The 15,060-nt window shown below is 44.5% G+C and overlaps 1 protein-coding gene across 2 annotated transcripts in view; it reads right to left on the bottom strand.

Annotated features, from left to right (window-relative positions):
* LOC126416381 (uncharacterized) overlaps positions 1-14,255 on the bottom strand; it is a 404,335-nt gene extending 390,080 nt beyond the window's left edge. Inside the window, exon 1 of one of the 2 annotated variants that reach the window (XM_050084065.1) lies at positions 14,186-14,255. The gene's annotated coding sequence lies outside the window, so the exon portion shown is untranslated. Of the gene's footprint in view, positions 1-7,827; positions 7,933-14,185 lie in introns of those variants that run through there. The other variant, XM_050084074.1, reaches the window with a different exon arrangement.
* Positions 14,256-15,060: the final 805 nt, after the last annotated feature.

The raw sequence follows: 15,060 nt of genomic DNA, 5'->3' as shown, positions 1-15,060 counted from the left end.
GAAAATTTATATTAGAACCTAAAAATAAGTGCAATATTTATCCAGGTTTAATAGTAATCTAACCGAATTTATGCGAAACACATATAGTTCATACCTAAAGGCGGCATACACTGAACACAGATTCATGCGTTGTAAAACTAGCTGTAAAATATAAAACACCGGTCTTATATACATATAAAAATTTGTCAGATTTTGTTCCCCCTCTTTGCGCTAGATGCGCGCGTCATCTATAAGATAGTCTTTATTTTTCAAAAGCCTAAGAGATTACTAATAAGCCTGGTTAAATATTGCACTTATTTTTAGGTTTTAATATACATTTTCTTTTGTATTGTTATAGAATCTAAACATGGTCATTGTATGGCCGAAACCGGTTTTGACTATCATAAGAATGTGACGGTGTGGGTTGTGTTTACGTGGTCCAACTGAACCGATCATTGACTGTAAATGGTTATTTTCGGTTACCTAGAAGCCATTTGTAGCCAGTCATGGATGTCATGTTCTGAAACATGTCACCAGGCCACAACTGTTTGCGATGAATTTGACGAACATCTGGATAAGTCAAGCGAATGATTTAGCCACTCACATCGCTCGATATGAACACTTAAGGGGCATCGAACACTTATGGGACAAAACTGAGAAGTCAGTTCGTGCACAAAATTATGCAGCGGCGACACTTTCGCAATTTTGGACGGCTACAGAGACAATAATGGCTCAATATTTTTTTGCAAGAGACTTTCAGCGACATGTTCAGTCCATCCCACGTCGAGTTACTCTACCAAGCCGGGCAAAAGATGGTCCGACACGATATTAGGAGGTACTCTGTGATTTTTGTTACCTCGGCGTACGTGCTCGCTTTCGTTGATAAAAACCAGCTGTCACTTCTGTCCGCTGTCTCTGTTTTCCGGGCTGCCAGAACTGACAGCCGGTTTTTAACGACGAAAGCGAGCTCATGCAGTGACTTATAACGAAGCAGCATGGTCGATGTCGACATTACTCCATTAAGCACACATTCTGTTTTTAGGTTTGACGCTTGCACATTGTGTGCTCACTCTCAGAACTGCTATGTCCTGTGTTAAATAATTGGATAATATTAATACATGATGGCACCGACAACACATGAAAGTAGTCTGTGAGGCTGAAACTGGTCAACCGTATGAGTTTCAGTACGGTAAACACACGTAAGCAACAGCCAAGGTCTTTCACTTTTAACTCCGTCGCTGAAAGCATTGCCTGCAAAAGGTAGAGATCTGCTTTGAAACATTGATCCAGTAGATGGTTTTGATCTGTTAGGTGACAGAAACAATACAATATTTACATTCCAGTACACACGTTTAATCTCAGTAAAACGGAATACTATCGAAAGTAACTGCTGGAGACTGTAGCACATATTACTGGAACGTGAAACAACTAAAATGTTGCAAGAACATTTTGAGAGTAAATGTAATAAACGATTTACCATCGTTTTGACAGAAATGCGTCGAGAATTCTTTCCGCCGGCCCGGTATCCCGCACGATTACACAGGAGCGCCGAGGATTTTATTTACGGCCCGGCTGCAATAACTTTTCCTGCTCCTGACACGGCGCAGAACTTGCGCTTCGCACCCTCCGCCTCACACATCACTGAACTACCCACATGGCCGCTCCCCTGCCGCGCCACATTCCCCTGCCCTTCAACCCCTCCCTCCAACACGCTCCCTTTCCTCTCGTACAAAACGCACAAACGCAGCCTGTGAATTGCTAAAGAGACTAGCAGTAATTACGGCTAAAACTGAGCCCTTCTCTGCTGCGTTTTATCTGTTAGAGACCATAGAAAGATTCGCCCTCGGCGCTTATTAATTTCGTGACACAAGGATCTCTTTCAGTCACAGCCCTTCCAGTGGGAAAAAAAGAGGTTACTGTAGACTTGAGAAGAGCTCGGATTTGTCAAAGACGGGGAGTGAAATGGGTCGTGATTTAATGAGAGCACGAAAATCTAAATATGGACGGCCAGACGTGGCGTTAAACCTCACGTTTCCCGAATGCAAGTCCAGAGCCTCATCGACGACGCCACTTCTCTCAGTAATATACGAGGCGTGTTTTTTAAGTAAGTATCGTTTTGAAACTAAAAAAAGACGTGCTAAGATATCTCAATAATTTTATTTTTACATGAAAGCCCGTATCTTAATCTATGCACGGACGCCATTACAGTCTGATTCTTCCTTGTTTACGTTGTGTACTGAGTGTTTAAGATGCCTCCGGTAATCTTGAGTCCCGTCGACTGTGAAATACGGGCTGTTATTAGATTTCTTAGTGCTAAAGGCCTAAAAGCGACCGATATTCATCGCAGGCGAAAACATTATGAATGATGGAATGGTAAGAAAAGGGGTGAAAGCATTTAAAGATGGCCGCACAAATGTGCATGATGAACAACGGAGTGGGCTTTCTACGGTCGTTAATGAAAGTTTCGTGCAGGAAGTGGACAATAAGGTGAGAGAAAACAGACGCTTTACGATTTACTCCTTGCGGAATGAATGGCTCTGAGCACTATGGGACTTAACTTCTGTGGTCATCAGTCCCCTAGAACTTAGAACTACTTAAACGTAACTAAACTAAGGACATCACACACATCCATGCCCGAGGCAGGATTCGAACCTGCGACCGTAGCGGTCACGCGGTTCCAAACTGAAGCGCTTAGAACCGCACGGCCACACCGGCCGGCTTGCGGAATGACTTTCCTAATGTTTCTCGTAGTGTTTTGTATGGCATTGTCACCGAGCACTTGAATTACCGAAAATTGTGCGCGCGTTGGGTACCGAAAATGCTGACTGATGTGCACAAAACCAAACGTTTAGAAGTGCATTGACTTTCCTTGAGCGTTACCACAACGACGGTGATGAATTCTTAAGCCAAATTCTTACAGGCGATGAAACATCGGTGGCCTACGTCACACCAGAATCAAAGCAACAGTCCATGGAAGTTGAGCAAGGGCATCGTTTTGCTGCAAGACAATGCCCGTCCGCATTTGGCGTGTCAGACCAAAGATCTCATCACATCTTTTCGATGGGAAACTCTAGATCATCCTCCGTACAGCCCCCAGAAATCTTGCGCCCGGTGACTAGCATCTGTTCCTGCACTTGAAGAAACAGCTGGGCGGTCAGCGTCTTCAAGACGATGACGAAGTCAAAACAGTGGTTAACAAGTCAAGCAGCAGACTTCTATGAGGAGGGTATTCAAAAACTGGTACAACGTTATGACAAGTGCCTCAATATTGACGTAAATTATGTAGAAAAGTAAATTACGGTGCAGGCTTTCATGTAAAAATAAAATTATTGAGATATCTTTGCACGTCTTTTTTAATTTCAAAACGGTACTTACTTAAAAAACACGCCTCGTATTCCAGTAATCGTCACTACGCAATATGCTTGTCGCTCATGGAGAACGCAACACGGCAGTAGTCACCGTGCTTTTCACTACAATCTGTCCAGAAAACATTAAATCTCTTTCTAAAGAGAACAATCTGCATCTCAAGGCTACGGTTCTTCAGAGCACATTTCAAATAAATCTTCATACAGCGCTTCCATAATGTCACATTCTTTGTTCATAGTTTAAAACAAGTGTAGTGATGCGGAGGCGTTTGAGCTGAAGGGATCCTATTCAGTGCGTACGTCGTGCCATGCAAAACGATTAGACGGAGTGGCGTTATCCTTCCGATTATGAGAATGTGCTGCAACGTTATGTGACAAATCGCAAATATCTTTGCAGTATCTCATGGTGGAAGAACTTTTTGTGGTGACCCGTATTTTAAATGCGAGCTCCAATGACGGGGACAGCACACTGTCTTAATCTCATTTGCACCTTCGTAACAAGAATAACCGTGTTTACATCAAACACGCATACCCGTTCTACTCGTCTGCTGCAAGGAGTCCAATCGTCAATCACAACTCGTCAGAATAGTCGCTGAGTAGTAATATCCAGTTCCACAGCTAACCTTTGGGAAAATCCTTCCACTTCTGTTTTACGACTTTCACCTTTAATCATGCCAACGAGTCACTGCTCGGACTGAGGGAACACAACGGGAGTGGAGGTAAAAATATGGAAACACTTCTATCAAACTTTTTAGGCTTTTTGTTCATTTGTTAAGTATTCAACAAGAATAACTCTACTACCATCACTAAATACGGAATTTCTAAAAAAGGAGATTATGTGATTGACTAATAAGATGTTTTTATATAATACCATCAAAATTCAGCGACTTCAAATGCAAGTACCACGCTGAAATTGTTGATATTTACTTAACTCTACGTAGTTTGTTGCAAGCAATCTATTACGAGCATGGTAGGCACTATTCTGGGCTGTTTATCACTTTTTTTTAATTTCAGCATCCCTCCTTCGACATCACAGTGAAAACCACTTATAAATTTAGAAGGCGAACTTGGTTGTAATCAGAGAACTAGCCGAAGCAATGTGAAGCACTTGGATCAACACGTCAGCTTCAGAGTGATATGTACCTTATTTTGGGTACTCTCGTAAATATTGCAATACTACAGCAACGTTATAGATGTTAATGACCAATAACCGCTTACAATATCGCGCGTTGAGTGGTAACAAACAGACAGCTCTAGTGTTTCAATTTAACAAGTAAGACGTGTTCGATACTAGATTGTTGCAATTCGCCAATGAAGCGATGTAAGAGCAGCTTATGGCGTGAAAGGTTGAAATTCAATGTAGAATTGATATGCCGTCGAATGGCACTAACGATTTATGGTTGGAATCCTTGTTGAGCGGTATAAAATTGAGAAAAGGGCGAACCTGAAATAGATTTCCGATTCCGAATGGCACCATTTGTTTCTGTATTGGCCGGAAGTAATATATTTCCGTTGTTTCATTCTGGCGCGAGATTATACTCGGAGACCGCGGATTCCGTCGATAAAAGACCGGAGGCTGTTCCGGGTTATTTTCTGAGCGTTTTGGCATAAGGGACCCGTTGTCTCCAATGGCCGTTACACTGCAGTTGCATTTCGTTTGATTTACTGCCCCCATTTATACTGGTATAGGTACTACACTGAAAATATCTGCACAAAGCTCCAAATACCGACAGTGCGAAATGTGTGATTTGTTTGGAAACAAACTTGTTCCATTCACTCATTGTACTTACTGCTGAGAACAGCAATGCCCCACTTCACCCTTCGCCCGCAAGCTTCGGTGGCGGTCGGTTCTGTCTCGGATTTGTTTATCTGATAGTGTTAGTTGTAAGCTAACAGTGATACAGAGCAGTTAACTGTTACGCATCTCATGTGTGGGGTCACTGAATGTAACGGAAGAGCAGCAAGACTCTTATGTTGAGTTGTTTCCATACCGGCGGCAACCGTGTTTCACTTGCGTTCTTCTGCATATTTCACGTGAGTTTATGTGACTACATGTTATAGGCTATGTCACTGTTGCGAAGGAATAAATCATAGTTGCGCTAATGGTTAAAAGTCTAGATCGGGGCCAGTGAGGCACTTAGATGTCCCTACAGCAATATTGCCGGCAATCGACATGAGGAAATGAAAAGATTGAAGAGAACGAAAGGGGGCGTGTCAGCTGCTCGTTATATGCAACCACTATGAGCAGCTGGCGGACGACGTATTTCGGAGCAAGTGGGGAAGGAATATTGTTACACTCTTACTTTAATATAGGTATGAAATGTATTATGTATTCAGAAAAAACAGCGATCGTATTCGGAAGAGTTAACTTAATTGCTCGAGGAACATCAGCTTTAGAACGACTTTCATCACAGAGGTAACTTACGTCACTTTCGCGGTTGAGTTCTTGTAAACAATGATTCCCGTATCGTATCTTCCGTTAGTAAAATGTCATTCCTCCGAGCCATTTTCACATAAATGAACTTCGCACTCAACGATAGAACAGTTACAGAATGTGTACTCCAGGGTCACAATGACTCTTCAAAATCAATTTCTGTCAAATTAATTAACTTCGAACGCCCATCATCTAACAGGCCTCACTCAATGCTGAATTTACAATGGTGGCAGTGGGTTGTTAATGTGCAGTGGCGCACGCACAGTAACAAACAAAAAATTGCAGGATCAGAGTGTACACTTCAAGGGTTAAAGTATTAAAATAAGTTCGAACCTGAATTTCAATTTCGGCGCTAGAAATAGAGTCTCTCGCTGATACGTGAAAATATCACCAAACAGGGTAAGCGAAACTGACAAGTTGACAACGTACAGAACACTGACGTGACAAGCGCTGGCCCCGATCTAGATTTTAGCCTCTTACTGTGCTGTGGCGAGCCACTAGCGACCACCGGACCTCATACCAAAATACTCAGAAAATATCTCTGAACAGTCTCTGAAAACATTTCGTTGGAGTCCTGGTTCACTCTGCAGACCTCAAGGGCGGTACACTGTTGCAATCATGCATCGCATGCATGCATCTACACGTTCATTTACATGATTACTCTGCAATTCTCAAATAAGTGCCTGGCAGAGGTTCATCGAACCACTTTCAAGCTATTTCTCTTCCGTTCCGCCGGCCCGAGTGGCCGAGCGGTTCTAGGCGCTACAGTCTGGAACAGCGATCGCTACGGTCTCAGGTTCGAATCCTGCCTCGGGCATGGATGTGTGTGATGTCCTTAGGTTAGTTAGGTTTAAGTAGTTCTAAGTTGTAGGGGACTGATGACCTCAGACGTTAAGTCCCATAGTGCTCAGAGCCATTTTTTTCTTCCGTTCCATCTCGAACAGCGCGCGGGCAAAACAAACATTTAAATATTTCTGGTCGCTCTTTGATTTCTCTTATTTATGATGAACATTCCTCCCTATGCAGGTGGGCGCCAACATATTTTCACACTCTGAGGACAAAGTTCGTGACTGCAATTTCATATGATCCTGCCGCAACGAAATATGCCTCTGTATTAATGACTGCCAACCCAATACATATATCATATATGTGGCTCTCTCTCCCCTGTTTCGCGATAATATTCAACGACCTGTCCTTTGAACTTTTTCGATGTCCTGTATCGATCCTATCTGATGGGGGTCCCACACCGCACAGCAATCCCCCAAAAGAGGACGTAAAAGCGTGCTGTAGGTAGTTTCTTTAGAAGACCTGTAGGATTTTCTCAGTGTTCTGACAATAAACCGTTATCTTTGGTTTGCTTAACCCACAACTTTATCTATGTGATCGCTCCAACGTAATTTACTCGTAACTGTAATGCGTATGTATTTAGCTGAATTTAGAGCCTATGGATTTGTGTGATTTATCGTGTAACCGAAATTTCGCAGATTCCTTTTGGTACTCAGACGGTCGATAAGTAAAAATTCTCAATATACCGTAATATTACACGCAACTGAGGAAGACAGGACTAAAAAAGTTGAAGATGTTATATCGATGACTTCACACTTATCATTATTTAGGGTCAACTGCCACTTTTCGCACCATACACATACCGTTTTGAAATTTGTTTTGATCATCTGATGACTTTATAAGGTGGTAAATCACAGCATCATCTGCAAACAATCTAGATTGTTACAACCAGATTGTCTCCTAAATCGTTTTATGAAGATAAGGAACATCAGAGGACCTGTAACACCTCCTTGGGGAACGCCCGATATTATTTCCATTTTACTCGATGACATTCCGCCAGTAACTACGAACAACGACCTTTCTGACAAGAAATCACGAATCCAGTTGCACAAGTGAGACGGTAGTCCACAGGCACGTCATTTGATTTGAAGTCGCTTGAGGTAAGGTGTGAACATGTAAAGGCTGTTATTACGAAACAAGTGATGTGTCAAACAAAAGACGATGCACGGGCGGTCGTCTTTGGAGAGGCGGTGGCATACTTACGGATGACGAGCTGTCGCAGGAGTCTTGGGTGAATACAGGCACCGCTAGTAAGCTGTGGCGAACGACACAGACAGACACACACGCGGTGCGCGCACCGTAGGCCGGCGGCCGGAGAACTGACGGAGCGCTCGGTGGGTCCCTGTTCTCCAGCAGCCGGCCAGACCGGCCGCAGCTGGCGCTGGAGGGGGAACTCACGCCACCCCGGCTGGCCAAGCCGAGTTATGCCACACGGCGCTCCAAAAGGCGGCCGTCGAGAGCTGCGCCACCCTCCAGCGGATCACAACACCGTGTCTCCTGGTCTGGGAATTAACCCCAGCAACTCAAGACCGTGTCAAGAAAATTAGGCTGGGGGAGCAACTCCGAACTCACTTGTCGAGGAAATGAAACACGGGCGAGCCTGCCGCTGTGGCCGACCGGTTCTAGGCGCTTCAGTCTGGAACCGCGCAACCGCTACGGTCGCAGGTTCGAATCCTGCCTCGGGCATGGATGTGTCTGATGTCCTTAGGTTGGTTAGGTTTAAGTAGTTCTACGTTCTGGGGGACTGATGACCTCAGATGTTAAGTCCCATAGTGATCAGAGCCATTTGAACCATTTTTGAAACAGGGCCGAACACACACACACACACACACACACACACACACACACACACACACGTACACACACATGCTGAAGAGATCGAAAGAATGCCGCAAGATGATCTCCTGACGCAACGTTCGTCAGAAAGGGAATGTTGAGTTCACTGCGATAACAGTGATTTGCCAGATGATCAACTATAGTACACTGTAAGTAGGCTGTTTAGGTTTCTATGTTGGTAACGTCACCTAGCGCTCTGTATGAAAATCACTGGCTGTGCAGTGTGCAGTCTGTCGCTGGTTGGCATTGTTGGAATATCCGCGATTGTAGTGTTGGGCAGCTGGATGTTAACAGCGCGTAGCGTTGCGCAGTTGGAGGCGAGCCGCCACCAGTGGTAGATGTGAGGAGTGAGATGGCGGAGTTTTGAGAGCGGATGATCTGGACATGTGTCTATCAGAGACAGTAAAATTGTAAGACTGGATGTCATGAACTGATATATATATATATATATATATATATATATATATATATATAATGACTTTTGAACACTATTAAGGTAAATACATTGTTTGTTCTCTATCAAAATCTTTCATTTGCTAAGTATGCCTATCAGTAGTTAGTGCCTTCAGTAGTTAGAATCTTTTATTTAGCTGGCAGTATTGGCGCTCGCTGTATTGCAGTAGTTCGAGTAACGAAGATTTTTGTGAGGTAAGTGATTCATGAAAGGTATAGGTTACTGTTAGTCAGGGCCATTCTTTTATAGAGATTATTGAAAAGCCGGCCGGTGTGGCCGAGCGGTTCTAGGCGCTTCAGTCTGGAACCGCGCGACCGCTACGGTCGCAGGTTCGAATCCTGCCTCGGGCATGGATGTGTCTGATGTCCTTAAGTTAGTTAGGTTTAAGTAGTTCTAAGTTCTAGGGGACTGATGACCTAAGTGTTAAGTTCCATAGTGCTCAGACCCATTTTTTGATTATTGAAAGTCAGATTGCGTTGCGCTAAAAATATTGTGTGTTAGTTTAGTGTTGATCAGAATAAGTAAAGAGAGAAATGTCTGAGTACGTTCAGTTCTGCTCAGCTGTTTGCAAATCAAATGATGTAAGAGGCCTATGAGCACAGTCATTCATAAATTTTTCTAAGGGGACGTTTCAACACTTTTGCCGCGCGGTATTAGCCGAGCGGTCTAGGGCGCTGCAGTCATGGACTGTGCGGCTGGTCCCGGCGGAGGTTCGAGTCCTCCTTCGGGCATGGGTGTGTGTGTTTGTCCTTAGGATAATTTAGGTTAAGTAGTGTGTAAGCTTAGGGACTGATGACTTTAGCAGCTAAGTCCCATAAGATTTCACACACATTTGAACATTTTTTCAACACTTTTACACTGAGGTAACAGAAGCCGTGGGATGGCGATATGTATCTATACAGATGCCATCAGTATCGCGTACACAAGGTATAAAAGAGCAGTACATTGGCGGGGCTGTGATTTGCACTCGTGTGATTCGTGGGAAAAGGTCTCCTACGTGCTTATGGCAGCACAATGGGAATTGACAGACTTACCCGAAATTCTAGTTGACGCATGGGACATTCCATCCCGGAAATTGTTGCGAAATTCAGAATATCTGGATCCACAGTCTCAAGAGTGTGCCGAGAATACCAGATTTCAGGCATTACCTCTCACCTCGGACACTTAACGAGCGAGAGTAGCGGCGATTGCATGGAGTTGTCAACGCTAACTGACAAGCAACACAGCGTGAAATAAGCGCAGAAATCGATGTGCGACGTACGGCGAACATATCCGTTAGGACAGTGCGGCGAAATTGGGCGCTAATCGGCTATGGCAGCAGATGACGGACGAGAACTGCCTTTGCCGAAAGCACGACATCGCCTGTAGCGCCTGGTTGGGCCTCTGATGATTGGAAAACCGTGGCCCCGTCATACGAGTTGGTAAGAGCTAATGGTAGGGTCCGAGTGTGGCGCAGAAGCCACGAAACTATGGATGCAAGTTGTCAACAAGGCACTGTGCAAGTTGGTCATGGCTCCGAAATGGTGTGGGCTGTGTTTACATGGAATAGACTGGGTCCTCTGGTCCTTATGAACCGATCATTAACTGGAAATGCTTATGTTCGGCCACCTGCTGACCATTTGCAGTCTTTCATGGACTTCGTATTCCCTAACAACGATGGAACTTTGATGGATGATAGAGCGCCATATCACCGTGCCACAATTGTCCGCAATTATCTGTACGTTGTGGACAATTCGAGGAAATGATTTGGTCAGCCAGATTGACTGACACGAATCCCATCGGCCATTTACGGGACATAATCGACAGGTCAGTTAGCGCACAAAATCCTGGACCGGGAACACGTTCGCGATTTACAGGCAACATGGGCCCTTCCAACGACTTTTTGATTCCATGCCACGTCGAACTGGTGCTCTACGCTGGGCAAAAGGAGGATCGATACGATATTAGGAGGTATCCAATGGCTTTTACCACCTCGGTGTAGTTCACCAGATACTGCACTAATATCACACGGCAAGGTGGCGTTTCCGTGGAGGATGCTGGGAGCGAAAGCTTAATTGGCTGCTGGTACAAGCTCCGTCTCCTCCTCCCAGGGCAGCCAGCTTACAGCTTGTAATAGGAAAGAACGCGCGATGATTTTATGTATCACAGAACTGACACGAAAGTAGTTGGCTAGCCGCTTGAGGAACTAAGTACAGCCTATTCGCTCATTTTTCTGAGTAATAATAATAGTAACCACCACACATAACCGCACAGGAGTCAACACTGTTTTCACAATGGCCGCTTATTGCTACGTTGGACAATGCTGGCAACGAATGTAAACATTTCGTAGAATCCGAAATCAGCCGATGTTCACCGATCGAAAAAGAGTGATCTTCTAGTGTGCGATTTGTAGTCTGGTCAATGAGGCGCAACACTAGGTCTTCAAGTTCAAGGATCCGGTGTCCGATGCCCAGTCTGTCCTAGGATTTATTCTATCCCTTCCCCTTGTCTCTGGCAATGCTTTGTTAACGCAAAAAAAAGACGAGTAGCAGCGTGACTCGTCCACATTACATTGTAGGTCCCCTGTAACCGGCAGTGCAAATCTGCTCCGAATCAGAGGAAGGCAAGAGTATACCACCTAGCAAAGCACTGTGATATTCAAAGCAACCTTAGAGTGCAGGTGTCCTTATTGGAACTGCGTACTCTTTAAAGGCTTTCCAGCAGCCCGAGTTGATGATTTCATGTCCCGTCGACGATGATGTCATTAGAGACAGAACACTCACATTGCAGGAAACCTAACGTAGATAATCGGACGGGCACACGAACTGCCGACTTGCCGAATACGAGCCCAGTCTTCTTATCACCTCGCTCAATTAGTGTGGTGATATATTTCCTTCATTGCAGTAAAATATTTCCAAATAAGAAGGCCAAGACAGCTGGAAAAGTTCGGATTTCGACCTATAAGACAATGTTTATATGGCAAAGTTGTTGAAACAATTATCCTCACACTTATTACACTCCCTGTCTAATTTTGCAAATGTTTCACGGCATATGATATCAAGCGTTATGTTACTAGAGCCTATACTTAAAACATTTCACGAATGACACTACAAATAATTCCCATTTCCATTAAAAATATTTCGTTCAGTATCTTAGTGCATGAAATCGAGTTGGAGGTCATTCACCCCTTGACGCGCGAACATTTGCTAAAAACTTCGTATCGATGTCTGGAATCATTTATGATATGTCCACGTTGCGTGAGACGCTTGTATATATAGGAATTTTATTTCCTCTTGCAGTGCGAAGAATACTAAACATCAGATGGCGGAGCCAACGTTATGCATGTCTTAAGACAGAGGCTGTTACAAAAGCACGAAAATGATTCATTGAACTCGAAATCGGACACAGTACAAAAACAGAAGTATTAATCCATTGTGAACATGTATCGAAATTCAGAAGACGATTCAGAAAAATCTATGCGTATTTTTTGGCACTCTGGAGCTTTATCTATTACACAAAACCTGTCAATGAACTGCTTTGCATTCTGTTGCTATTCAGGTTTCTTTTCGTATTGAATTTCTAGATCAGATGTCAATGACTTTTGTACTTCATTCCCGATACAGACTGGGTTATTCCACTATACTAAATGCAATTACTCTTTTCCTCTTGTTTTTTTGGTTCACCAAGTATGATATGCCTGATGTTACACAGTTTTACTCATGATAAAAATGTTTGTGAAGGCCTATGGTTTAAGTAGTTCGGGAAGACAACAGTTCGAGTGTTTCACATGTACGTTTTACGCAAGACTGCAGTTCTTTTTAATACATTGAGCTTCTCAGGTGACAGAAACAGGCAACAAAAGCATGTTCAGCTGCACCAAATCACTGTGCAAATTTTGGTAAGCCAAAAAAATGAACCCCGCAACAATTAATGATACTACATTTAATAAATTCCTAGCTGTGCATGTTGAAGCATTATTTATGATCTTCCTTGTATGTGATGTCCTTAAGTGGTTTAGAAGTATTTTGGAAACGAGACTTCACCAACTGAGCTATCTCGCAGGAGCCTAATTCAAATCACCATTCGGCTTCAGACATCTTGATATATTGTATATCTTTAGAGGTTTTCTTGAGTCAGTGCTGTCAAATTTCTTAATAGCTTCGCCCTTTCTTTCGTTCACTCTTACCTTACAATGTTGGAGCTCTCTGTTTCTAGTAACCTTGAGAGCTGTTCTCCAGTGCTGTTACTTCGTTTCGTTGACATTCGAGCTGTAACTTTTGGCACTGGAGACTCTGCCATGAACGGCTTGCAACGAAACTGATGCGTGTTTACAGGTGCCAAACGAATCTGAGGAGGTTCTTCGGCTGGGACTTCGTGAATCGGTCTGGGCTTTTTTATTTGAGTTTGACGCGGCACTAGAGCACAATTTCTCCCTCCCCTCTTTCAGTTCGTTATCTCCTCCATTTCACCATCCTCACTTCTCAAAAAATACACACACACACACACACAACTGACAAGACACACACGACTGACAAAGAGGTCTATTATTCGCTTTGGTAAGTAAAAATTGCATTCATCATTCAATACGAGATTTCTCTTGTCGGGAGAAAGTTCTCCACATGGACCAAAATTTAATGGATTGCTATGTCACTTTTACGAATAAATTCACCGTTAGAGTTAACTACATTGGATGTAATATTTCGCAGTAACAACAGTGATTCCATTAGTCAATGTAGCTGGAAATTCATTTCTGATGTCAACATATAGTTTATACTATCCCTAGATCTTCTTTAAGAAAAAAGATTTCCAGGAGGATGGTTCACTAGAGACTATAGACAAATCTTGTTAACTATCTGTCCAAAGATACTACTTCTCAGACACCTGATCACACGGATCGACAAAGAGGAAAGCGTAACCATCACATTTCGCAGCATCCACTGGAGGCAGAACTACAGTCTCTGCTCTGACAGAGCGCTGAACGGAATGCATATTCACTTTCCATAATCCACTTGTCAGATCCAAGGCTGAGTTAAACGAGACTTGAAGAGATCCACAACAGCTTGTGCTTAGCTCGTGAAAAGGACGGTGTAGCTACCAAGCAGAATATTCGAGAAGCCTTCTGTAATAGCTCGGCGTTTCCATCACCACGTCACAGAACATATTTACAATCACTTGAGGTGAGCGGCCACGGCGACGAACGAGAGGACGCAGGAGCGGTGCGGCTGTGATCTTTAGGACAGCGTCGTGCTCGACAGCGGAGTGAGACTGCGGCCAGGTGGCGGCCGTACTTACGGCGTCTGCGCGGTCTCGTCGGCGTGGCGGCGGCGTGCGTGCGGGCAGGTAACGTCTTGGTCCGCCGGAGGACGGAGGAGCACTGCGGCCGAGCCTCCGCCGCGCCGCCTCCGCCACCGCCGCCGCCGCCGCCGCGCGCGCTCAGCGCCATCTGGCGTGGCGTCGCCGCGTGCACCGCCGGCCAGCTGCAGCGCGCGGCCCACGCGCCGCATCTCACCTGCACCTGCCCTGCTGCAGCCTCCTAGTCGCACCTCAACACTCCCATTCCATCTTCAATCACACTCCTCCTGTCCTTCATCATTCTGTCTGATAACTCCCCGATTCACATAGTTTTGGAGCTTCACATGCACTTGAAGCCTGACAACTACAAAGCAGCACCGTTTTTTTTTCTTTATCGTGATTTCATTCCCCTGCCCCATGTGGGCAGAGGAGGGCTGTCAGCGGCACAATCCGCCGCTCTTCAGCCGAGTGACATGACAACTAAAATAAGAATAAAATGTTACATACATAAGGCGATAAAAAAGGGGAACGTAAAACAGAGAAATGGGAGAAAATGGATGTAAAAATAGACTGACGTGGAGACGTTCATGGGGCACAGTTAAAAAAGTCACCAGAAAGTTAAAAAGCACAGTTGGCGAATCTTAAAAGATAGAGAAGACACTGAATGGACATGCACAGGTTAAAAGTCGGCCACAGTATTAAATACACTCTAGAACAACACACTTAAAACCCTCTTGGAGCACACATGACGAAGAATAAAACTGCCAGGTGGGACCTGCCGAGGGAAAGGTCAGAGAGGATGGAAAAGGAGGGGAGAGCAAGGGGCAGCAGGGGAAGCGGCAGGATGAAGAGAGGAGGGGCGTCAGCAGGTACAC

This window comes from Schistocerca serialis, chromosome 1, assembly GCF_023864345.2.
Source record: "Schistocerca serialis cubense isolate TAMUIC-IGC-003099 chromosome 1, iqSchSeri2.2, whole genome shotgun sequence".
Classification (NCBI taxonomy): domain Eukaryota; kingdom Metazoa; phylum Arthropoda; class Insecta; order Orthoptera; family Acrididae; genus Schistocerca; species Schistocerca serialis.
Note: the sequence above shows the minus strand (reverse complement) of the source record. Positions and strands in the feature narration are given on the sequence as shown.